Source organism: Paramormyrops kingsleyae, chromosome 25 (assembly GCF_048594095.1).
Source record: "Paramormyrops kingsleyae isolate MSU_618 chromosome 25, PKINGS_0.4, whole genome shotgun sequence".
Taxonomy (NCBI): Eukaryota; Metazoa; Chordata; class Actinopteri; order Osteoglossiformes; family Mormyridae; genus Paramormyrops; species Paramormyrops kingsleyae.
Genome location: NC_132821.1, coordinates 28859384 through 28885930, shown reverse-complemented (window position 1 = coordinate 28885930; position 26547 = coordinate 28859384). Strand labels below are relative to the sequence as shown.

At 42.4% G+C, this 26547-nt stretch overlaps 1 protein-coding gene across 13 annotated transcripts in view; it reads left to right on the top strand.

Moving 5' to 3' along the window:
- The first annotated feature begins 4864 nt into the window (after positions 1–4864).
- Positions 4865–26547, top strand: part of LOC111853046 (ELAV-like protein 2) — a 34287-nt gene continuing 12604 nt past the window's right edge. The window contains exon 1 of one of the 13 annotated variants that reach the window (XM_023829513.2): positions 4865–4918. The gene's annotated coding sequence lies outside the window, so the exon portion shown is untranslated. Of the gene's footprint in view, positions 4919–17428; positions 17450–17491; positions 17842–18773; positions 19048–19955; positions 20026–20303; positions 20395–26547 lie in introns of those variants that run through there. The other 12 variants (XM_072707370.1, XM_023829509.2, XM_023829503.2 and 9 more) reach the window with 12 other exon arrangements.

Below are 26547 nucleotides of genomic sequence, written 5' to 3'. Positions count from 1 at the left end.
CTGTGTTCTTACTGGGGGCAAAGAAAAACAGACCACACCAATACACAAAGATCACTGAGAACATGGGACAGGTGGAACAAATCAATACAGATAATCTTAGTTGCTGCACCCCCCCCCCCCCCCCAACACCCCCTCCCTCCATCTCACACTGGGGCAAATAGTTTTTCCTCTAAACAAAAAAAAACAGAGGTCACCCTCTCAAAAACAGCAGCAGGAGATGAGGCCGACGTTCACACTCCCTGTAGCATCCAGATTGTGCTGAATGCAGTGGGTACAGGTTATATATAGGATACCCAAAAAAGGTAAAATCCAGGTACCGCCAACATTTTTAGGCCTGTTGTATCGGTTAGCTAACAGAGGATTTCTAGGGTCCCACTGGCTGCTATCTGGGCCCTGCTTTTTCGGGGTGCTGGGGGTAAAACTGTGAACTGTAGTCTGGAGGAAAGGAGGCACAGGAATTCTGTTCTGCAGGGAGGGGTCCTCTCAATCCGACCGTCTTTTGGGTTCTGCAGGGAGGGGTCCTCTCAATCCGACCGTCTTTTGGGTTCTGCAGGGAGGGGTCCTCTCATCCGACCGTCTTCTGGGTTCTGCAGGGAGGGGTCCTCTCAATCCGACCGTCTTTTGGGTTCTGCAGGGAAGGGTCCTCTCGTACGATTATCTCTTGGGGTTCTGCAGGGAGGAACGACAGAATGACAGCCAGGTCACAGATGTAAGACGGTGACGAAGAAATGAAGCAAAAAAAAGACTCTATTCAGAAGGGTAAGAGCGCTGAAATATGGCCCATATATGCGAAAGCCAAGATTACCGCAGTGTCTGTGCGAAACGCGGCAAAAGGAAAATTCTTGCTGTCATTTTACCCACAGCTGTGTGGGTTTGGTGTGAGGCTGGAGCCCATCCCAGGAAGCAGAGGGCTGCACACACACACACACACACACACACACACCATTTAGAGACATTAATTAACCCAAACCACATTTCTTTGCACTGAAGGAGGAAACACTAGGAGAGCATACACCCTGCAGGCACGCAGAGAGGACAGATACGAACCAGCGAAACGTAAAGCCCAGCCTCTGAGGTTCGGAGCCACCTTCACATTATCTTTATTAGTATTAGGTTCCGTCTCATCAGTTCTCTGCTTCCATATATATAAAGCTAACCAAGGTACTGCATAGAAGATGCTAATAAAAAGTGTGAATAATATATTGCACCTTAACAAGGACATATATGAGACAAAAATGGACTCTGAAGACATTCGCCCATATATATATATATAATGTATGAGTTTGTTAGATTATACATCAGGGGTGAAAACCTTGAGTAACAATATATAGGGATATATATCAGTACTGCTTTGAATAAAGGTATAAATATGTCTGGTGTAAATTGCTTAGACATTAGTGGATATATTTTATTGTTATTAATGATGCATAGTGCAGGGCTGCTGTCTGATGATGATTTTTGTCTTGGGTTCTGGAATCTGGACAGTCGACAGTAATGGGTAACGGTAAATAAAACCGGCTTCCCCCTGTTGGGGACGAAGGGGACCTGGCTGGGTCTGTCCCTCTATTACCCACAGTCACGCAGTAGCGCAGAGTCAGTGAGGAACCTTGTGAGAGGCTCGCAGGTGCAGGGAGAGCAGCTGAGGTCCCTCTGTGGGCACGCGTCCTCCCAGGCGAGGAGAGAGTAGGAGGAGGCGAGAACCGGAGGAGGAACGGAGGCAGGAGGTCGCCGTTTGCGAACGAGCACACATACTAAATCGGAGATAATTAAAACTGAAGTGGCGAGATTAGAAATGAAACCACGGAAAAAATAAATAATAATGAAACGAATGCAAACAATGTGCGACTCCTGAGCGCCATGCCGAGAACCTGCGCGTTTTCATAAACACAATAATAGCTTGTTTGACTGGAGAGCGCAATTACTGATTGTGCGCGACTCGCAATCATCCGGAATCAGAACACATTCAAGGTTCTGCCTCCCTGTCACCGTCGACGACTAGGGGCCAGAGAATCCAGACCTCTAGTGGGGAAGTGAGCAGGAAAATGGTTCGAGGCCTTGAAGAAACGCCGTTCCCTGCCATCGGAAACGGGGCTTCAAATGAACGAGTTTAGAATTTTGGTGCCTCTGAGTAAATTGTTTGTAGACCTTACCTCTATTGTAAGCCCATTGTGTCAGCAAGTCATTATTTAAAAATTACACTTATTTGCAAAACAGCAATGTTATTATTTTTTTAAAGATGCAAACATGATTAAAACTCAAATAAACTGCATGCCTCCTACAACAAAACAGGGGCTAAGGAGCTACATTATGCATTTTGTAAGAATAGTTTCCATGGCAATATTAATGTCAGTTTAACAATAATGATGTTAAAATAGCAGGTGAAGGATATTTCATATGCAGGTGTTGGTAAAAAAAATGCAATTTGACAACTGCAGTCATTTTCACATGTTAATTCTACAGGAGGAGAGCTCGCTATGAAAAACCCCACAGACACTAATAAGATTACTTTTTCCAATAGAAGCGTTGAATATTCCGTCCTCTGAACTATAATGCGCTCGGTTCATTAAAAAGAAGCTGATGACATGGCTGGATATATTTTCAGTGATGAGCTAATTGCCAAACACATGTGCTACAAAATAACACACGTGCAGGCTTGAGGGAAGTGCTGGTAAGCGACACTGCATTCATCTCTCACTGTACAGTGAGAGGAACAGTGAAGGAACTGGCCTTCAGGTCAACAGCCAGATGTAACTCGCGTAGATCTACAACAGTAAGATGTAACTCGCCTAGATCTACAACAGCCAGATGTAACTCGCGTAGATCTACAACAGCCAGATGTAACTCGCCTAGATCTACAACAGCCAGATGTAACTCGCGTAGATCTACAACAGCCAGATGTAACTAGCGTAGATCTACTCATTTTCCTTTGCAATTACACAGTTAGCCAGGAAGCTGCTACAGGCTGTTACTTGGCCCATCCATCCATCCATCCATCCATCTATCTATCTGTAAGGACCAAGTTCATCCACAGCCTTAAATACTTATGCATATTTTGTATCTTTAATGGGATGCTGGTCCTTTGTATGTTTGCACACACACACACACACAAACCACAGAGACTGGCTCACATGAGGGAGAGGACACGTTAGAGCGGGGTGGTCAATCTTCTCTGCAGAGGGCCGCTGTGTGTGCAGGTTTTTGGGATAGCCTGTAGGTCAGCTGTTCAAACCCAGGTGTGAGGACTCTTCAGCCAATCAGTCCTCTAATTAGTGATCTAATTAGGGAGTTGCAGTAAAAACCTGCACACACAGCGGCCCTTTCTGGATAAGATTTCCCCCCCGCCTTAGAGTCACTGATTAGCATGTCTTTTTGTTTCGGGAGTTAACTAATATAATATGAACGACCACCAAATGCCAGCATGGAGATAAGAGACTGAAGATTGAAGGTGAAGATCGTGGAGATGTGAAGGTGACCTTGATCACCTTTAAGCTACACTGTGTAGAATATTTAAACCATAATATGCACTTAAATAGGATGGATGTGCAGGAAAAGTCAATTTGATTTGACTTGATAATTGTAGCAATTCCTCCTTCCGATTACAAACACAGAAACATGAAAAGCTGACAGTCTGCGATGCTTTGCTAATTTAGTCATATTAGGCATGAGCTGTTTAACTGGCTGACCTGTTGGATTGTTAAGTGATAGCGTTTTCTTTCTTTCCTGTGAGCTCAATATTAACTTCGTTTATGAGCACTAAGGGAATATCGGTACGGTGTCTCCTCAGCCAGCAGCGATTTGTAGCAGAGCCGCTTCCAAAGCCTCCTGGGGAACGACCAGGATTTGATGATATCGGACAGTGCCTCAGACGGAAAAGCATTATGTTCATTTTGTGTCAATATCCCTATTCATTCGTTGTTCTCGATTTTCAAGCCACAGCATGAAATTCGGCACCATTGCTCGTCCCGAGTCAAACTGTGGAGTAATCTGCCAGACGTATCCGTGCTGTTTCTTCTTTTGTACTTTCGAAAGCATGACCTGAGACTTTTTCCCTCTTTGATCATTTGCAAACCACTCGGCGTGGAATCAGGGCTGCCACACACGCACGTGGCGTGACATTCGTGCTTCCAGACTCACACTCGATGCAAGAAGTCTTACGGCAAATCTATATTATTCCATTATAAACCTAAAATCAGCTACATCAAAAGTGTTGGGGTAGTTTGCAAACCCTACAGACTATTTACAAGGTAATAAATCTCTGTATAGATGCGTGTGCATGTGCGTGCAGACTAGTCTTATATTCTCATGCCAGCCAGTTGAGCAGAGCTGGCATTCCCTTGTTTTATCACCAGCCATCTCCAAAAAACAAACTCAAAAAGTCCTTCGGATTGCAAGTGGTATCACAGATGGGTGAGGCGTCGCCATGCCGACCCACACGCGCGCTGCAGGTCAGCTTATGAAATCGCCATTGACTGGAAATAATTAAAAAATGGCCTGTAAGCACATTAAATATCAACCTCCAAGATCACGTTTCTCTCACCTCATTCCAAAGGCCCTGATCTCCCTTTCCTGCCTGGTCACATAATTCATTCATTATCTCTTTTATTTAATCACATGGTTTAATTTTTATGTCATATAGTTTCAAATGTTCTAATATTACTGATGGAACATTAATACAGATGATGCATTAGGGAAAGTACTTCAAAAAAATGTTTTCATATAACTGCATATAAATTCTTATACAAAATGCATTCATACGCAGTTTCGGACAAAAGTGTCTGCTAAATACGTAAACGTCAATGCAATTAATGCTATAGATAAGACAAAAATACATTAAGCACTATCATCAGGAGGGAGGGAGCTCGTTCGTTGCTCATCTCATTATTCATTTAACTGAATTTGGAGCCGATTGTGACCGGAGGTAAGGATGGCGTTTCTGCTTCTATTTCTGTCCGAGGCATTGGGCGTTTGTCTGAAAATATATCCTGTAAACCTTTGTTCCCAAGAAGCGAATGTACTACCGATGCCTTGGGAGAGAGAGGAGAAAAAACAAATATGGAAAGTGCAAAGGGATGCGTGATCCCTAACTTCGCAAACAGCCTTAAATTGTCAGCTGTGATGGATGGCTCTCCTTCCATCACTAGCTGGCACATTTGAATCGCTTTTCCCCCTTGGGCAAAACGCCAGAGACACTCGTAGGAGTCAGTTGCTTTGACCAGCAGGATACTGGAGACCGCCCCCCCCCCGGAGCTCCCGTTTAAAGACCCCTGATCCTAACGTGACACCGTGTCCGCTAACCTAATCTGCAGCCTTCTGCCGCAGCATATAAGCAATAAGCATTAATGCACAGCCTTTATTTTTTAGCAGATCAGCAGCTCTGTTACCATAATTTTACAGAAGCGTGGTTATGCTTTTTAAATCGATTGTTAAAATTTTATTCAATTTTCCAATCATGGACACATTGTGATGTTGATGAAACAGCAGACTGATTAAATTGAACCTTTTTTTAAATAAACTTTCTAAATGTGCGTATATCCCGATTTAAATCATTTTGGCGTAAAGCCATTGGTGTAGTGACGCAAATTTTTGTACGCGACTGGTATATCCATGGCATTTAGGCACACTTAATTATACCAAGGATTCATTTTAATCTCTCATCATGTCACTCTACCTTGTAAAACTGATGGATTAATGGGTAGATTATGTTCGTGTTGCGGCTGTTTATTATGTATCCGCCGTTACCATGTGGCAATAAGTCATCAGTCACAAGGTTTCACTTGTGAAAATGCACGTTTTAACGAGGAGCTTTATGAGCAAACGCCTGCATTCAAGCCCTGCTCCGTCAACAGAGTGAACTATAAAACCCGATTTCCCCTGTGCGTGTGGCGTAGTTGATGTTTTGAGACACGCATCGATGTTTTTTTTCCTAGGAATCAGGATTTCTCCCAACTGTTTACCAGTTGTCAACCAGAAATGAATATTTCGCAGGCAGTTTAACAACAATTACCGACGAGTGCGCGTTTTGCCAGGCGATTTGAGATTGCTCACAACGCCATATGTCCCCCTCCCCGGACCAGGCCTGTTGCGCTTTGATCGCGCAAAGCCAAGCGAACAGACGCGCGGTGCAGAAACGAGGAAGGAATAAAATCGGGTGACACCCAAGCGGCGTGCCGTCCGTGTCACCGGCCTCGATGCACGGATTCAAATGAGGTCTTAAGGGTCTGGGCGGTGCAGAGTAATTCTGTGCCTTTTGACCCCCGGGGGTGACCCGCTCCGTCCCTGCGCCATCTGCTGCTCCCGCTGCCAGCAAATGTGATGTATCGGGGGTCAGGGGGGACGCTCGTGAAGGGGGATGGCCCCCCTGTGCCTCGAATACGAAATGCAACCGACTTCCGACACACAGGTATTAGTTACCAGTGCTCTGAACTTGGCTGGCAGTTGCCGTTATGTATATCACCGTGTCCTCCAGAGGTGAGTCGGGATACTCCGTGTTACCGTTTGAAAGAAATATATATTGTAGAATGGGTGATTGTGGGAGGGGGGGGGGGATCTGAGGGGAGCGGATTCTTCATCGCGCTGTACGGCTCTGTTATGATGGATGATGCGACGCAAGTTTCCCCCCGAGACCCTGCTTTGACAGCCTCGGAGACAGATGAACTCCTGCAGGGCTTGGCAGGACGTACAAGCTATATACGCATCTCAACACGCCGTCGAGCATTTCCGTAGATGAGACTGTACGTTTTCAAGCAAAAGCATTTTACATTCAGCAGTGACAGGAAGGATAACGACTCTATCTGGCCACACTATAGAGTATTATGTTTTGGTATTGTTTTTTTTTTTTATTATTTCAATATGGCCAGCAAGCAGTGTTAGTAAACAATAAAAATTGCACTGATTCACATGGGAGGATTGGACACCAGAATCTCAGAAGCTTTTATTTTCACAAGCAATGAAACATGTAAACAAACAAATTTATTTGAAATTTATTTGAAATGATCACCTTACGTATGATCTGTTCTTTTTGCACACTGGAAACTATAGGGCCTGGTGTACACAAATTCATAGGAATCAGTGTTCAATGAACACTGGTGCAACATTGTCGACCTTGTAGACACTGTGGTCTAGAGAAGTCCGCCATAGTTCATTACTTCACTGGAACAATGAAGTAAACATTAAAATGAAGTAAACATTAAAGAATCTTACTCCATCAGATCAGGCCAGTGTGTCTTCCAGAACTGAGAATCACATAAGAATGCATATAGAGTCTTCCGGCTCTAAAATAATACAAAAAGAACACTAAGCAGACAATAGGCATTAAAAATAGCACCGCAGTCCTGGACAAAAGACAGAATGTTCACAGTCTGGTCATTTGAGGGGCAGTATCCTGGCAGGGTTAACCTTTTAACTCCCCCAGTGGGATCTCTGCTATATTAATGCTTATGCAATTAGGGGAGGAAGTCAAACCAATGTTGTATTTTTTTAGTCGTTGACTCTCTCTGTCTGAATCATCATGAGCTCTGCTATTGGTGGAAGACTGGAATAAACATTCTAATGCTGAAAATCAGCCAATTAGAAAGGGAGAGAGCTTTGGAAAATATATTCTGCTCATTAGGCAGGGTAGAGCCATCCTGCTACATCATTACACTCTCCTCTACCCATGTTCTGCTACATGCATAATCACAGTGATGTATGCCGTCCCCATGAATTATGGGAGAGGATGCCTGTACGGAAAAGGAATTGAGACAGAAGCGTGATTTCTGACCTTTCGCCGGGTACATGTGTTCTGTTCTGCGTGTGGCTGATGGTGTAGCCGTGGATTAATGTGTTGTGTTACGGTTACATGCGTGTGCGGGTCGTTCCATACAATTCATATTTTTGCGTGACTGAATCGCTCCCAGACTCTCACAGGCCTTGTGCCGCCCAGGTTCAAGGATCGAGGATTTTTAATTGTCGGCATGCAAGTGGAGTATAGGAGAGCAATGAAATGAAGTGGGTTTGATACTCACCCTTGATTCTCTTTATGGAATTTGGAACACCCCCCCCCCCCCCCCAGTATCTGGGTATTCTTCCCTAGTGCAAAAACTGGTGACTATTTTAGCCCAGAGTAAGTACCTCTGCCCTACTCCAACCTCACTCCAGGCCCCCAGACTTTCCCCTAGCGCCATCTCAGATGGCCCAGCCTGGAAAGATGACAGCTAAGTACTTTGCCTGTAGTAACATTATCCCAGGATGATCAAATATTGGTTAATTTACTACTCCTGCACAGCTCTCAGTGCACCGTATGTACGGCTCAAAGTAACAATGGTTTTATCTGGTCAGTTTGCAGTCAGACAATCACACGTCGGCCGATGTCCTTTGTGACCCTCTCAGGCTTCTGTCCTGAATGCAGTTAAAAGTTAACTCAAAGGACAACGCATAATCTCCATTTTTCTTCTTCTTATTCTGTTATTGCATTATGTGATGTGCATCACAAATGCAAAACATAATTAACTTGAAACAGAGAGGAAGTCATTTCAGCAGTTCCCATTTGCTTGCTTGCAGATTATTGATCACGACACTGTTTAAAATGTTTAACCATGGGAACACTGGGAATTTACAGTCGCTCGCATGACTGGACAGTTTGTTCCGCGAGCCGGAAAGCTTGGCCAACCAAAGCATTAATGAAGGCCTTCTGTTTGCGGTAATATCCTGTTTTCATTTCATGCTACTTTCCATCCTTTTCCTTTCTGCAGGAATGCATGTGCCTGCTTGTATAACACTTTTGTCGAGTATACTTAGGTAACACTTCACTTAAGGCCATGATTTTAGTAATTTATAAACACATTCATAGTAAACAATAATGCATTCATAAAGCATTATAAACATGCATATACATATTTATAAAAAGGCCTAACACATTATGCATTATGAATGCTTTATGAAGCTCTCATCTATAATGCATTATAGATACCTTTATAATGCATTATAATGCTTGGGTTAAGGATGCTTGGTAAAGGTATCTATAGTGCATTATAGATGAGAGCTTCATAAAGCATTCATAATGCATAATAAACATGGCTATAATGTGTTAGGCCAGTGGCCCTTTACCTGTGCCGACGGTGACATTTCGCTTAAAGTCGTCCTCCAGCAGCTGAGTCATTAGTGTAATGTCTTTTCGTTCTTCCAAAGTGTGAAACAGGTTCTGCTGGAGAAAGTCCAAAAGATAAGATAGCTTAATTGAATGAGTTGGTAGTTAGGGGATACGCCGAGATTCCGCTGTCACAGCTGTTTCCCGGTACAGAGCGGTTTCATTTCTGAAGATCCCCTTTCCTTTATCTTAAAAAAAGACCCTGTACTTTCCTGATTTTGGAAAGATAATAAGCCTGCAATGCGTAAGTCTGCGTTACGATTTGGATATGTCCCTGCAGCGATATTAAAAGTAAAATATTAACCAAATGTGTTAAAGATGGTTTGTGATGTGCTTTGTTGGTGTTGGAACTGATATTACTAAATGTTCATACAAGACAATAAGCAATACACTGTAAATACCTTTGTTATATGCATCAGAGAAAATGCCCGTTTGACAGACGAATGATATACCACAGTATAATGATGTGGATTATGGGTTTCTCTCAGAGAACATATGATACAATATCCATTTTCCGTCACTGCTTCTCTGGGGCAGGGGTGCGGTCAGCCTAGTTTAGGACGTCCAGAGCAAGAGGCAAGGCTCACCCTAGATGGGACATGGATTGAGGATGTACAGTACAAAAATACTTCAATCCATCCATCCATTTTCTATACCCGCTGGTCCTATGCAGTGTCATGGGGTCCCGGAGCCTATCCTGAAGCTACGGGCACAAGGCAGAGAATAACCCAGGGTGGGGCACCAACCCATCACAGAACTCATGTTTGTCAAATAAAAAATGAACTATTTGGTAACGATCTACTTTAGGTGTAGATGCGGCATGTAAGTCTAACATGTCGCTGACATTGAATTTATAAGACTTTCAGTGAACAAGACATGACAGCTTTAATATACATTAATAACAAACAATGGTAACAATTTACATTAAGTGCACCTTCATAATGCCTTTATAATGCATTCATAGAACATTCATAAGCAGCATGTAAGTATACCTTAACATCCTAATATATACTAACAGCTTTAATATACACTAATAATAAACAATATATGATTATAAAGATTGTTACTATCATATAATAATTGTTAATGTTGTTTAATGTACATTAAAGCTGTTAATATATGTTAGGATGTTAAGGTGTACTTACATGCTGCTTATGAATGTTCTATGAATGCATTATGAAGGTGCACTGAATGTTCTATTAGTGCATTATAAAAGCATTATGAAGGCACAGTTAATGTAAAGTGCTACCAGCTATTTATCAAAAGCAAAAATACAAATGAAGAAATCATCAGTTGACTTGCTGTGCTGACTGAGATCTCACTTTTGCTATTTGTCACTCCTATTATGCTCTCTTATTAAAAATGTACGAGTGCTATCAAAATTGACCTTAAAAGTAAAAATTGATTAATCAGCCCTCAAAGAGACTGCTGAAGCATTTTCTTTCCTTCTGGGCATTCCTGGCCTTTGCTTTAGCTTAGACGGCAAGGTCTGCTACCAAATGTGAGTGACTTTCAAATGCAAATGTTGCTTTTCTTTGATTTTGTGAGATATGGCATGCAAATGGATATTGTGTTCCATTTGTTTTGAGAAACCTTTACCCTCTGTGAGTAAGCTGTAAATCTGCACTAAATGAATGATTTTATAGCAACAAAACAATTTATCAGCTTGTGTGGAAGGCATGCAAAAAATGCAGGAGAGATTGGTTATTCAAAGTTAATATGGCTTTCTGTGGGTTAAGCCAGTCATTCCTTTAGACCCCAGGTCAGAAAGCCATCACTCCATATTTTTATTCAGCCTCTCAAAATGAAAAATAAATAGACATAAAAGCACAATTAAATACTTTTATAATCACTCCTAACTAACTGGAACCATATACTGAATAATAGCACTTTTGGATTTGTTAGAGATTATTCTGTAACTTTACATGAACTTCACCCTTCAAAATGCCTTCATAGTGTATTCACAGAACATTCATAAACATAATATGATAATAACAAGCATTGCAATCATATAATCATATACTGTTTGTTATTTGTGTATATTGAAAATGTTAAGGTATGTTAAGGAATACTTGCAGTATGTTCTACGAGCGCATTATAAAGGCATTATGAAGGTGCAGTTCATGTGTTACCAATTATTCTTTGTTTCACACACTGCTTTTTATCACATTTATTTCAAGTGAAATATACATCAACATGTAACATTAGCGTAGCGCACAATGACGATCTCAGTCACCGTGGTTTATTCAAAGGAGCTCGGAGTGCATGAGCAGCCATGCTGTCACGACAGCAGAGAATAACGCAGATCAGTTTCTATAGCACCATTTGACATTTCTGTCATGAAATGGCAGACTTTGATTGAAAAGGTCCTTGAATTCATTAAACAACACTGGTTTTATAATTGCATTACAGTCCGATTGGACAAAGTGCAGCTTTTTGGACGTCCACATTAGTGTTTTGCTTGGCGTCAAGGTGAATGTTGCAGAAAAAAGGAACGCCACACCTATTGTAAGATATGCTAGATGGTTGTTTTCTGGGTGCTGTCCATTCTGGCAGTATAGTTTATAGACAGAGTCATAGACCCAATCAGGAAGCATGTCACTTGGACCAATCAGCTTGCTCGCACTTCCAGGAAGGTGGAACTTCTCAGCAAAATGACCTTCCAATGAGGCCTTCATGCAGTGAGGCCCGACTTTCTACTGCTGTCCTTGCCATATCTGTGACCTTTTACATCATTATGGGCATAAGGGCTACTCTAACAATCTCTACACGTTTGTCTGAAATTAATATGTGTATTCATATGAATATGATTAGTTTTCATAATTTAGAGAGTATATATTTAATATATTTTACAGAGTACATATCTATCACTCTTATATGATATATATAAATAAGATTAAAATATATACTGTTTTAAATACTGTGTTATGTTATTGTATACAGATAATATATTTCATATTTTTTTCATAGTTATTTATTCTATCATACTTATAATGTACGATAGCAGCTACTATTACCCTTGACTTTGACCTGCACAGCTTCTGTCACCCTCTGCATCTTGAATTCATTCTGTTTTATTCAATTACCATGTGTATTATTGTCTCTACCATTTTTTTTTTTCGAGCTAATGGATGCCTGAAAAAAAACATGTATCAGTACGATTTTCGTTTCTTGACTTTTAACCGGGTGACGCTGGAAGGCTATATACACACTTGCTTGTTAGGTCTGAGATTCCCATCCTATGCCTTATATAATATATAACATGCGAGACCCATGCAGCCTGTATGTGAATTATGAGATACCGGCACTTTCAGGAAGGTGCAGATTAGAAGCAGGACTCGTGTCTGAGTAGGAGGTGCAAACGACTGGGCATCTGAACAGAAAGCTGCACACAGGACTTCAGTTTGCCAAAATGGAGCAAGAATGGTCACGTGACCAACTTCTGCAGTTCAACCGTGGCCTGATCTGTTATCGAGGGTTTGCATGCTGTGAGGTGACACTTTCTGAAAATCTATCAGTAGGGACGTCCTTTTGTCATTATGCACAATACGATGAGGTCATTTGAAATGATTTAGTTTACATCTAACTAAATTAAACTGAAGCACCACAAATTTTATTGTTAAATTAAATAAATATATTAGCCCATTTCAGCATACATTTGCTCTAATATTTAACCCTGCTTCAGAGGTATAATACAGAATAACACAAGGCAAGCAACATGTCTTAGCTTCCTGTAAATATGTCGTTTGTTTTTGTGGTTGCCAATATTTTTTTTATTTCAATCATGTTTATGGTCCTTCTTATTTGTCCCCATAATTACTGGTAGCAGGATCATGTGCAGTAACAGCAACTTGACAAAAACTGTAATGTCCTTCGGTAATGGTTATTTGGGAAGGGTGAAGATTAATTGACAATTTCCCCATATTTTTGTCTTTGACTAATTGCATTGGCTAGTATTGATGGACTCAAAAGATCGATGCCTTCAGATTTTTCCTCTTAAATTGTTATTGATTTTTGTGCGATTTGCTTTCCAAAACATGGCTCGGAGTCAGAGTTAAGCCCGTCGCAACTCAAGAGATGGAACAGGGATGTTTTACAGTTAAATCTTTAGGCCAAATAGCAAGCAATAGCTTCTATTAAATAATTAAGAAAAAAAGCAATAGTTTTTTAGAAGCTTCGGTAAAACAGAAATACAAGCCAGCGGAATTTTGACTACAGAGTTCTCACTACTATTCATTCTTTTTGACAGAAAAGAAAAAAAAACTGTTTCGCCATGCAGTTGAAATGGCGGAAAATAAAACAGACAAAAGGGCAATAGGAACAACGGAGCCTATTGATGCCTTTCTTTGTTGTCAAAAGATTCTTTTTTCTAATCTTCTAGTGCTATGGGGACTTTCCAAAGAGGGTGGAAGCAATTCTGATTCTTTATTTCACCTGCAGACAACTAAATCGATCCTTGACATCCCTGCACCTGCTCCCTGACTTCTTCAGAAGTGGTTTTGCTATACTGCCATTGTTTAATGAGGCCATTTAAGCAAGGCTACTGCAGAGGAATATAATGATATTGCCAACAACTCTTACTCTGTACCTGAGGACAGGACCAATAGTCCATGATATGGATAATTGTTTGTCTGCTGGGAGCAGATTCGGCTATTTTTGCCCAGTTCTTTGCTAACTGGAAATCCTAACAGCTTTTAGAAAACTGTGCATATATTTTTTCAGTTACTTTTATCTTTATTGAGTGAATAAAAAAAAAAAAAAAAGATTATTTTACTTTAACAGGATTAATGATTTACAGTAGGGGTCACCAACATGGTGCCCGTGGGCACCAGGACACCCCCAAAGGCCACATGAGTCGCCCGCGGACCTGTTCTAAAAATAGCACAACTCACCAGTGAGCAGAGTCTAAAATTTAATTTTATCCTGTTGCTATTCTTCTTTAATCACATTTGCATTTATGTAGATTTTAAAATGACAATATCTTAAAAAAAAGCATTTAAAACACATTTATTATACATGAAGTTTAGATAAGTTTAGGTAAACTAGTTTAAAGTTGAATATTGCTATTATCTGTTTCCCACCTGAAGTCATTGTTGATAAAATCATAAACGTGATCAGTGTCTTCACATAGATGAGTATCATTAATAATAATATATAACTAAAGGTAAACTGAGCAAATTTGTTATTTACTGAGTAGCTCTCAGTTTCAAAAAGGTTGGTGCCTCTCCCCAGGTAATGACGGAGTTACTGATAAACCTATCGTAGGGTGAAAAAGCATTTTAATACAGTACAACTAACCTAACAAACATTATAACCTATCCTAGCCTACCTTAAACATGCTTAGAACAATTACATTAACCTACAGCTAGTGTAAATCATTAACACAAAGCCTATTTTATAATAAAATGTTGAATATCTCAAAGAATTTATTGAATAATGTACTGAAAGTGAAAAATATTTATCTATCGGAAAGTCAAAATACCGTAACACGAACCATCGTAACCTGGGAAGCGTCTGTATTTTGTACTGTGTCATTATGGATATGAAATGTGTTTCAGTGAAATTCAAAATCTGACATTAGATTTTAGGCGATTCATATTTAAGCAGTAAAAAACACAGACGTGCTGAAATTAATGTGAAAGCATGTAAACACATAGTAATGTGTTTAGAATGTAGAATTGTAAAGCACAGGGGTCCCAGTAACAGTGAGTAAACATCACACAAACGGCAGAGCTCATCTCCCCACAGCCCCATCGTTTGTTGGTCATCCACAGGGTTGCATCCTGCTTCTTTTTCCTGCTTGAACATGTTCATTTAGGATCCAGTGATTGACAGATGTCTGGTCCAACAGTCCCCGTTGGATCAGAGGCCCGAAAAGCTGCACATGATGCACAGATTTCAAGTGCCCTTAAAAACACAGTCCTAGATGTGGAATTACTTCTTTTAATTTACTTCTTCTTTATTTTCAGCCCTATCCTGTGTGGCAAATAGGGGGAAAAAATATAACCTTTTGCATTATAGTATTTTTAAAAGCATCTAACAGCAACTTTAAAACAACGGGGATAACTTTCCTGAAAAAGCCTTAGAGTTTCGACATATTTATTAATACTCCTGAAAAAAAATCCAGCAGCAGTTATGGAAACGCTATATGTGGTGGCCTAATGGTTAGGGACATGCATTTGCAATAAAAAAGATTGCTGGTTTGAATCCCTCAGCAAGAAACTATTCTCTGGGTGCTGAATTAGCTGTCCCCTGTTGTGACATATGGGTCAAATGCATAGGACAGCTTTCTTTGTTGTACACTGTGTGATATGGTGTGTCGACAATGACAACGAATCACTTTCCCCCTTCATTATAATGCATGTAGATATCTCCATTTTATAAAGACTTCCCGTGCTCTCCACGGCTGTTTTGGTGGAGCTTATTGCAGACAATGGAGCAAGCTGTAGGTACTTGTTTGAACATCTGCATCTGGCCATTACAGACGAGGGGCATAAACATGCAGAGGGAAAAAGTATGCATGCAGTTTGGGATGCAGAACATTTTCAATCAGAAGAAGTGTCATCGAAATTTGGCACAACGAAACAGCCGCAGACCACTGGTGCACTTAACAACCAACAGCAACCTAGTAGCCAGAAGGAAGAAGGAAACCGAACTGGATTTTGGCGCCAAAATTATGATTGCGAAGTAAGAACTGCTTATCATCACCAAACACAGAAATGCCCATTTAAAACAGGCTGGTGGCAATGGGATTGAGCCAGGAGAGTTTGGCAATGATATTGACAATTACAGGAGGAATGAGAAGATGAAAGGGTGTATAGAAAAGGAAATTCACACGTCCCCCAAACAAGCTAACTCATATTTATTGAAGAAGTTAATCGATAATGGCTGTAGCTAGGTGTCTCTTCTGTAGCGAACGGAAATATCTTGCCTACACAGAACAAACTGCCAACATGCTGGGTAGTTCACTGTCTGAGGGAAAGAAAAAACATCTTGTCAGGTCAAGTCAATAAGCGAACTGAGTCCAACCAAACATGAAGTCATCTCTCAGAAAACAAGCAATGACTGAAAACAACTTGTAAAGCAGTGGTAAAGAAAACATAAACAAAGAGTTTGCTAATGCCGGGGTTATGTCAGCTTGACAGATTTATTGAATGCAAAGTATCTGAGCCCACAAACATTTTTTTATTATATGCTGGATAACTTATATGTCTTTAATTCCATTATCTTCACCTATAGTAGAATATACAATGGTGTTCAGTAAAGTATTATTATGGTAAACAGTATGAAATTAATAATCCATATTAAATTAATGGGAAGAAAGAGTAATCTGTATGTTCCCTATCTCATCACATCCAAATTAAAACATATACCAAAAAAGCAACTTTGACTCATAGAAAATTTCATAGGTCGTTTGAAACCGTTATTTGTCCCCAAAAATAATCATTTTTGTGCTGAATACCGTTAGAAGCATACAGAGCAAACGTCTTAAATGATGTGGACATTTGGCTCCAGACAGTATTATAAACAATATATGATGCGATGCAACTTTATAATTACATAACTTGAATGCAATAAATAATTTTGGTATACTTGTGCAAATAAACTTTCCCATGCTCTTTCTTGAAGAAAAAGAAACAAGTACGCAGATATTTAAAACTACATTGAATAAATACACACTGTCATCATTATTTAATCGTTTCGTTATGCTTCATACGCCACTGAACTAGGAACCCATTATTAATTATTATTATTATTACAATCAGTATTAGCAAAATAATGAGAAATCTACTTAACCGCACGCTGCTACCAGCGACATCCATGAGTGAAAGACGGAAATCAGTTATTTTTTTGCATGTCGTGTGATAAGTAAAATAGTAGTTGTTAATTGAAAGTTTAGTAAAAATCCACGTCTGTTCCAATAGCTTGCTTTAATTTTGTTCCAAGTCACTGGGATTAAACCAGCCTCTGTATTACAATAAAAAAGTAAACAAAAAATAGTTTTCTTATACTCCTGGTAATAGAAAGACGCCACCGGTACGCGATTAAAGGATTCTGACGCGCCGAAAATAGCACGCTTTCCCTGCTTTTAATAGTTGTGTTTGACACTTTTGAGTGGAGTACTCAAAGGCGTCCGCGAGTAACAAAAATGGACCAATAGCGTTCCAACGTTGCCGAAGTGGGCGTGCCAAGGAGACGGATTACAGCCAATTGGGTGAAAGCGTCCAATGCAAAGCGCTAGAAAGTACTATTACTAGGGTATACTTCCGCGTACTTGCGCTGTAATGTATATTGAAGGGCTGCTGCGCAACATAGGGCGGAGAGGTATATCGCTGCTGTGATACGGCTCTATATATATATACACGGACGGGACCACCTTCCCTTTAAAGACACCCTCTTTCTTAGTTTGCTTTCTTTCAGTCAGTGATGTCGCTTGTTTTGGTAGCGAACCTATAGAGGCAGAAGTCGCTTCTTTTAGATTTTCAGTCCTTTTATTTATTCGGTTTTGTTATGTGTTGTTAATTTATATGTGCGTGTGTCCCATTTGTTTTTATTTTTAATAAATATTTTATTTAATGAATTGTGTTCATTTGTGTTCGAATTTTTTATCCAAGTAATTTTGCTTTTTTATGCTGCTTATTATTTGAATGTGTATTTGTTGAAAGAGTGCTATATTTGGCTAACACTAAGGACATCCTTAACTTTCATTAGAGACGGTAAGGCGTTTTTAAAGTTTCTTCTCAAAGAAATTTGTTGTGATGCTGACATTTAGGTGGCCGGGTCATTGGTTTACTTGTTCATTGCCATTACGTCTAAATTGTAGCGATATGTTTACTTGACAGCGGGATCGTAACTAATATTGCAGCCAGTGTTTAATTCTGTAGTTCTTCGTATTTTGTTTCTTCGGGTGTTTGAATGACACTTGATTGAAGTTGGGATGCAGGAGTAACGCTGAATGCAGTGCGCATATGCGTCGGTTGCTCCATCATCCATAAGGTTACATTGTATCAGTGGTGTGACAGATGTAGATCGCAGAGCTTCTTGGTACAGATATAATATATATTACGAAGAATCTGCGTTTTTTCCTTTGTGCATTTCATTTTTTTGGAGAGATACAAGAATGCACGGAGCCGACTCTTAACTCTACCTGGCCAGACGTGTCATGGGCGAGCCGATCTGAAAGCGGTGCACGCAGGATGGACAGCGGTGTCCCGGTGAACACGCCGTAGCCTCATAGTCACAATTAATGTAGTGATTCTAATGGCTGATGATAACGCTACCTGCACATGTGGGGTGACCAGAGAAGTGGCGTTGCGGATTTATTTCTGCACGATCTCTGTGCTGCTTCGCTCTCGATAACGTTTTCTGATGAGCACCTTTTAATGACAAACATCAGAGGCACGTTTGACGTCTTAATCATTTTTCACTTTGAAAAAAGAAAAAAAAAATCGCAGCCACTATATGTAGCGCAATGCGTATGGCCCTGCTTCCAATCCCCACGTTTACTGCCGTATAGGTGATGATCGAGACTCTGAGCCACGTTTCCCAGCCCTTGGCTGATTAAACTCTTGCATTAATGGCTGCATGGTGATTATACGGACACCGGTCAGGCACTTGGCCATATTTATTCCTCGTTGCAAGTTAATCCGTAGCACAGACCCTTCGGTTTGCTCCTGGTATATCTCCATCTGGATCGAACGCTTCCGATCCTGCACCCAGCATAGATACTCTGGGCTTGATTGCTATATTGAAGCCCGATTGTCTTAATTAGTCATTACTAATGTAGCGTCGGTGCGCCAATTTCCCGCCGCCTGCTCCTTCCTTCCACCTTCGTAAGTCTGCAATGAAGACGGGCGACGGGGCGCTCGGCGTGGTGCGGCTCCCTTACAGTTATTACTGAGCAACTTATCATAGGAGTGAAGGTACGTAGAACATAAACGCCCCCGGGGGGCATTAACTAACGGAGAAGTTTGCGTAGATAAATACACATGGTGCAACCGACGTGCAGCTCCTGCACTATAACTAAAGGTTCACCCCCAAGACGTTTGCATGCAGGATAGGCGGCGAGGCGTCCACACGCTGTGTCTGTCTTTACTACTCGATTAAAAACCGAATTTTCGCTAATTACTCCTGCAAAGTTAATGCCTGCTTCTTTATACAGGGCTCCGGGGAGCCGGCCATGGGCGCGGCATGCAAGCGCCGTGAACGGGGCCGCCGCTTAACACCCGATGGACGGCACTTGTATTAGAAATATGCGTGATTTTAAAAAAATATCTAGGTACTAATATGATACAGGCTGTTTGAGTATCGGGGATCTTTGGGCTGTTTTTTACAGCTTAATGCGACTAAGCGATATAGGCAAGTTGGCAGTCAAGTGTTTTCTTTGGTAATTTGTAGTAACCTGAGCTTTCTAAATCACTAGTTCTGGTTTAATGTAACCGCGATAAAGGTTTAATCTGTGCCTGAATAAATTACCGGCACCTGTGTCTGTGGCGTGGGATTAAAAAAATAAGTAGCGGCCTAAGTGAATATATTTATAACCCGTCAGTGTGTCGTTTTAAATGTGCGGTAAAGTTTGCTTTAACACAGCTAATTGTAAGTAAAACATCGCTCCAAAGGCTTTTAATCGGTTGACACCGTGTTGCTTTGTTGCTAAACAGTTGGAGAGGAAATTAACACACAATGACGCCGATTCTGACATCAAATGCAGCTCACAGCCCATTATTACGCCACATGGATCCAGTTTGTCTGTCAATTTGGTATATATTTTTTTTTAGGCTGTATGAAACCTTCACCGCACTTAGACCTGCGCACAGACACGGTGGGAAGTGAAGAAGTGATCCCCTTTTGCAGTCTGTGCCTCCAGTCTGTGTATTTTGGATCAAAATGTGTCTGTGCAGGTGATTGGGGGCGTTTTTTTTTTTTAACAATTTACCTATAGCAATTTATGTTAGAAAATGGCAGGCCTTTTATTTTGCAGGGGACGTCAGTTATGTATATAAATATAATTTTTGAAAAATATGTGATACTGAGAGGCTGGAGAGAATTTGCCTGCTGTTTAAGGTTGTTCCTCACGTTTCCTGCATTTGGCTTCTGACTGGTTCTGACTCAGGCAATTGACCGCTGACACCTGTTCGGTGTCCGGGAAGCGTGTGACAGGCGTTCATTAGGACCATCGTCCATAGCCCGCGGCCCTTTTTGGTGCTGCCGCCAGAGGACTAGCTCCAGTACTGATTTTATTAAAATAAAATTTCTGACTGAATTTGGAGGTAGTGATAAAAACTATTACCATATCCTCCAGGTCGCTTTGGCTGCCTGCGCTTTCTGTGCTCGTCGGTGCCCGTTTAAGTATTTCCGTAATGCGTCAGGCCTGTAGCATAATGCTATTACTCGCCCCTAGTTTGAAGGTGTGTTCAAGGCATTGGTCGTGATAATGTTCAATAGACCAGTGGCACTTTTTTTCTTATCCTCTAAAGCAGGGGAAAAAGTCGTTAACCGTAATTGGTCATATGGGGAATAGGGACGTTAACTCAAACCGTGACTGTGAATGTTTGTTTTTACCGTCGTAATATGTGCCACATCTGTGGTATTCGGTGCTGAAAATTGTAAAGCTAGTGGAGGCCTCGCCTCTCTCAGCCCTTTGAAGCTGGGCCCTTAGCACCGAACTCAACCTACGGTCTCTGGGAAACTCTGCGTACTAAAGCCCTTGGAGATGCGGGTGTCTCTGAACCATCGCTGCAGTTAATGTAATTGTCTGTCTCCTCTCTAAGCATCACTCAGAAGCGCTTAAATGTCTTTAACGGGCATAAACACTGCAATGCAACATCATATCAACCCAGGTAGCATTTAATTAGCTTTTACTTAAAACTGCTTAGGATTGAGATACAGTAACTGATGGATTTGCCGTGGTGTAGGTCAAGGAAGATCTAAATGCATCATTACAGGAGTGCAGTCTGTACATGCCTTTTCATGTGTGGGCTGTTGATTCAGAAAAACCACCTATCATAGCTGTGGATAAGCCCAATGTAAACACTAGGTGTGAAATTGTTCTGGTATGCAACTCGGGGGGTAGTTGTGTTGAGGGATTTTGTCAGTAAAATTTAGCAAGGGGAGTACCTGGCCCATGTTGTGGGACATTGTGGGGGTGGGGGGGCACCTTAATGATTCTCCACATCAAACTCACCTCAGGCAGACCTTTGACTAAATTATCACTCCTTTTGCTTGATGTAAAGACTGTATCTGTAAAAGTCTTGCCTCTGTGTTGTTGGGGGGACGTAGAAACCGTCTCGGGGTGCGGATAGGGTTCATCCTGGGCCCGAGGTTCTGAAGCGTATGTGCCGAGCTCTTTAAGGCAGCTGACAAGTCTTTCGTATTTACCGTGCTGGTGCAGTGGGAGCAAGATGGGCAAATGGCGTGCGCGCGTGTTTGTTTTGTGACAATATGCTCGTGAAGAATGCGCAGATTGTTAGCAGTTGTCCGTGGTTTTGTTTTTCCGGCTGCATAACTGGGCAGCGATTTCTAGCGTTAAACTCGGTGACTCGTCAGCGTCTCCCACATCGGCTTTCGCCATCTGGCTAGATGTAAATATCTCCCCTGAAGGAGAGGCGCTGACAGAGTGGCGGGGCCCGTGCTGCTCCGAGAGGCTGTGAATTATGCAGCCGCCGTTCTCTTTAGCCTCTTGTCCGTGACGGTATGGGATCCTCACGGGGGCGACGCGTCGCCGAGAGCGTCTCCGGCCTCTGATTGGCTGCCAGAACTGGGCCGTGCGCCGTTTCTCTAAACGTGAACTTTTTAAATTGCCTTACTCCACCTGTCACCGGAGACTGGGGAGGTTCAGACAGGTGCCCTTTAATACGGCGAAATCGCAGCAGTGCTTCGAGCATGGAGGTGTCTCTTTATGGACTGTCCCTAACCGTTAAGGATGGGAGCTAGTGCGCACTGCACGTGGGATCACGTAAATGAGTGGCTCTCGACTGTGGGCGCGACAAGCCGCGCTTCTGCTTGTAAACCTTCGTTTCCCTCCTGTATGCAGAGAATTTTGGTTCATCAGCTGGTTCCAGTGCTTGAGGCCTGGCTTAATGGGACCTGCAATGCGGTATAACTGGTCACTTAAATGCAAATCGTACTCAGTACATTTCCGTACTCAGTACATTTCTCTTTCCTGCCAAGCTTGAGAAATTCCTGAGAACGTATGGGGTTTTAACGGCCGTTCACCAGTGCGCCCATCGTCTTAATGCCTTCCCACAGCCATGTCACTGTTGTCCTATGAGGTTCTCAGATGAGCTCGACAGGGCAAGGTGATGCGTTAATGTGTGGCAACAGTCTCCAGAAAGGCGAAGTGCAGAAAGTCGTAGAAGAAACTAGGGTTGGGGAGATGCTAATGCACGATAGCAGCGAGGGAACATAACGTGATAAACACGCACACGTGTGAGACAAGACACCATTGTGCACTGCGGATGTGCAAGACAAATAGTCTTGAGCGTGTACGTGTGCTGTACGTATTCATAAAAATGTGGCTTGCTGTCATCCTTTCGAAACGCTTTTTTAAAAATCTGTCACCATCCTGAACACATTTGGACAGGTTCCTGGAAGTGCCTAGAACTCCACAAAGGCAAACGGCAGCCTAACGCGTATTATATGAGCCGAATTGATGTGCTGCTGTTGCCTTGTGTCATCTCGGTGAACCATGGACCAAACAGAACCAAGGCATTCCGGGCTCTACAGTGTGAGAGGAGGAGGAGTGGAACGATGTAGGTTCGCCTAAGGACCGTAAGCCCCCGTACTCGCTGCGGTAGAGGCGTCGTTTTTGGCGGAGCCTGCTTCTGTCCCCTGTCGCTTTCATCGAGAGCAGATGTGAGGGAACTTTCCTGCGGAGATGCGCGAGACGTGACTCGGTCCTCTCAGGCAGGATATCAATGAGGCTCTACGTGGGCAGTATCGCAGGTCTGGAAGAACGCGTTCCCGCGCCGTTAGGGGCCTTCTCCAGATCTCTGAAGGAGGTGGGCCAGCACCGCATCTTGTACAGTTTCATGTCTTCTCCATTTCAGTCATTCTCCTTCAGAGTGAGTGCTTCTCCCAGGACTTAATAATAATTTCATACTGTTCTCAGATTTGAATCTGGTACTTTTTGACTTTTCTATATCTATACTCTGTCAAACAATATTTCCCTGCATTTATAATAAAAAAATGCACTTTTTTCATTAACCGAATGACTCAACCCTGAACTGCTCCAGGGCCCTAATAAATGGCTAACCCTGTGCTCTGACCTCAATCTCTGCTTTCATCTGTATCTAATAGTAGACCAAGGTTTTCACAAATCCAATCAAATTGGGGGTCTTTGGGTTGCTTTATGTACTTTTTATATGTACAAATGTGTACATACTTGTAGTTTGTGCTAGTAAAGGTATCCTAATCATTTTTTGCACTACCATGGTCCACGTGTTTACTACTCAACCTTGGGCCGAGTAAACTTTGTGGGACGCACCTGCTCCTGGTGAACTCGCTGTCTAGGGTGGAGCCTCAAGTGCCCTGGCTGTTAAATTCCTCCAGACCTTCCATGGTGCCTACAGTTTGGAATAGGTTTTAGCTTATCTGAATTATTTATCCGGTGTCCCTGGGTATGTTCCTGCCTGTGCTGCAGACTTCCTCAAGCCCTCGCTCTAAGGGCCAGTGTAATCTCATTGATTCTTTTATTTCACGGCACCCCGGCCGCGTCGTGTGGCTCTACAAAAAACCACGGCCCGCTCCAGATAAGCCGGAGCTGTCGGAACCATTCTCGACGTGCCCAGACTGTCGGTGAAGCTCCCGATCTCTGTGAAGCAGTCTTGGGCGGTGGGGTTGCCAGGTGGGGCCCACGGGGTTGCCAGGTTGGGGGGACCCAGGGGCTTGGCCGTCCCTTCGAATCGGTCGCTTTTCCCGACGGCGCCGGAGCCAAACCGCGAGCAGCTGGCGGACGGCTGACAGGCTTCAACCAGAGATCTGCCCGTCCAAGTGAAACCGAGAAGGTAGACAGCTTCGGCAGATAAATCCTGCTAGAAGACCCCCCCCCCCCCCCACCTTTTTTTTTTTCTTTTTTGCTCCAGGGAGGCAGTGACACAGAAATGCCAACAACAAAAGGGGGGGCCGCCGACCGCAGATGCCCATGCCGCTTAGGAGGCTGGGCGACTTGTTGGGGTTGCCAGGCTCTTTTTCGAGTGTTTATCTCCTAATAAGAATTAGTGCCTCATAGCGGTGTGGAAGTAGGCCACTACACAGCGGTTCATTTGTTTTTTGAATTGAAAGTAGGCCGTGTTTGCAGAGGTACTGTGGTCTCCTCTGGCTCTCGGATCCCTGAAATGAGAGCCCATCTTGCGGGGTTTTATTTTAGTTCTTATAGACACAAATCTGAGAATTCATTTCTTGGATATTTTGGGATATTTAAAGGGCCGACTGCACCTCGAGTCCTGGGCGAATGTCGCTTAGGATGTGCGCGGCTCCGGCGCCTCTCCCCGCCGTAAACCGCAAAACGAATCTCATTTTTCGCCTGGCAGGGGTGTCTATCTTTGGAGTCGCATCACAAATTGAACGACCCGAGGGGTAGTTCTTCTGTTCGAGACATCAGTGGTGCCGTTTCCATTGAACGCGAGTGGAATCGTCTGAACAAAGCGATTTGTGCTTTGGGTCCGGTCCGCTTTTCATTGTTGTTCGATCTCTTATCTTTTGCCTCTGAAGGCAGCCCTAATCCGTGGGGCCCCTTCTGTGAGAGAGCAGAGCCCACAGCACCCCTATATTTGAGCAGTGTGGCCCTTGGCGTCGTCTCCAACTGGCTGCTTGTCGATCTAATTGGTCCGGTACTGATCCGGTATTCTTTTGAGGGTTTTTTTTTTTTCTTTTTTTTGCCGTCAGCCCCATGTCACCTTCATTCCACTTGTGAAATTCCGTCTAACTCTTAATGCCATTTTTAATACTGTTCCTGCTGGTGATGATGCACACTCTAGTCTGCAGTGGTCCCAGCTGGTCTTCAGCCATCTTTAGCGTTTTAATCAGCCTGTAATAGTTTAACAGGCATGTTTTTCATCTGCGGGTAATAAAAAGGAATATCTGCATCGGGCGATCTGATAGCACTGGGACCATAATTAAATATATTCGATTTTGACCATTACGGGTGCCTTGAACGTGTACCTGGCATGGGGGGGACTTTTCTAGATCATTGATGTAAAAACACTTTGAATTATTACCTGAATAAATCAAGCCATTTAGGTCTGGTTGCTCATTTATAATCCTTTGTTTACTTGTGTGTTACACTTAAGATTGCCCACCGCTGCTGTAGTTATCCCGAAAGGTTTTTGCTGCAGCTCCATAATTTAGATTAGAGGACTGATTGGCTGAAGAGTCCTCACACCTGGGTTTGAGCAGCTGACCTAAAGGTTACCCCAAAAACCTGCACACACACCGGCCCTTTGTGGATAAGATTGCCCACCCCTGAAATAGTCTTCTGCATCAATACAACATGGGACTAACAGAGTGTTGTGACCTGATCAACTGAGAACCATCTGTACTTTAATGGGTATTTGCTTCTTCAGAAGTGCTGTGGAGTTTGCATGTGTTCATCTACACCCATAACCTGTCAAGCTGCCTCCTGGTTAGCGTGGATATTCCCATTAATGACGCAGGGCAAGCCTCTCTGTGGTGGTGGTTAATGAAAGGGGAGAAGAGGGATGAAGCCTTTTCTTTAATGAAAGTGGCAGTTTCCACATGTATGTACACCGTCACTGTCTGATGGGGAAAATGCGCAACTTTGAAAATTTGATTTCATGAGCGCGAAACACATTTTCTCAAACTACTTTACAAAATAAACCTAAAACAATGTATTGCGTTACCACTGGCAGATATAAACTTACCTTTACCCAGCAGTCAGTGAATGGCTTAATATTTTACAAGGACATTCATGGTTTGACTGTCAACATGCAAACTAAACTCGATTAATGTTACCTAACTAGTTCCAAATGTTGTTGTTAAAGTTATCATACAAACAGCCATATGAATAAACATGTTGACCAGTATAAAACATAAATACTAGTTAAATAGATGATTTCATAAAGCCATCTTATGATTGATCATTAGATTGGATGCATTCCAACTATAGTAAGTCAACGGTTAAAAATTAGACGTATATGGCTTTTGTCGGACAGCACCCTTATGCTAGCTGTAGGGGGTCAGTGTGAAATGCAGACTGAAATGAACGTTTGCTGAGTGACCACCTTTTATGTTTTATGCTATTTTGTTTGTTTAAATCCCTTTTTCTTGGGATAGACACACATCCTATTTATTGGTAAGATGTGCGGCTGGCGAGGGAATCTTTTTCATCGTTTGACACCATGTTAAGTCAGTCTCAGGCTCAGCCTGGCCTTTGTGGTGAGTTTTTTTTTTTTTTTTTTTTTCTC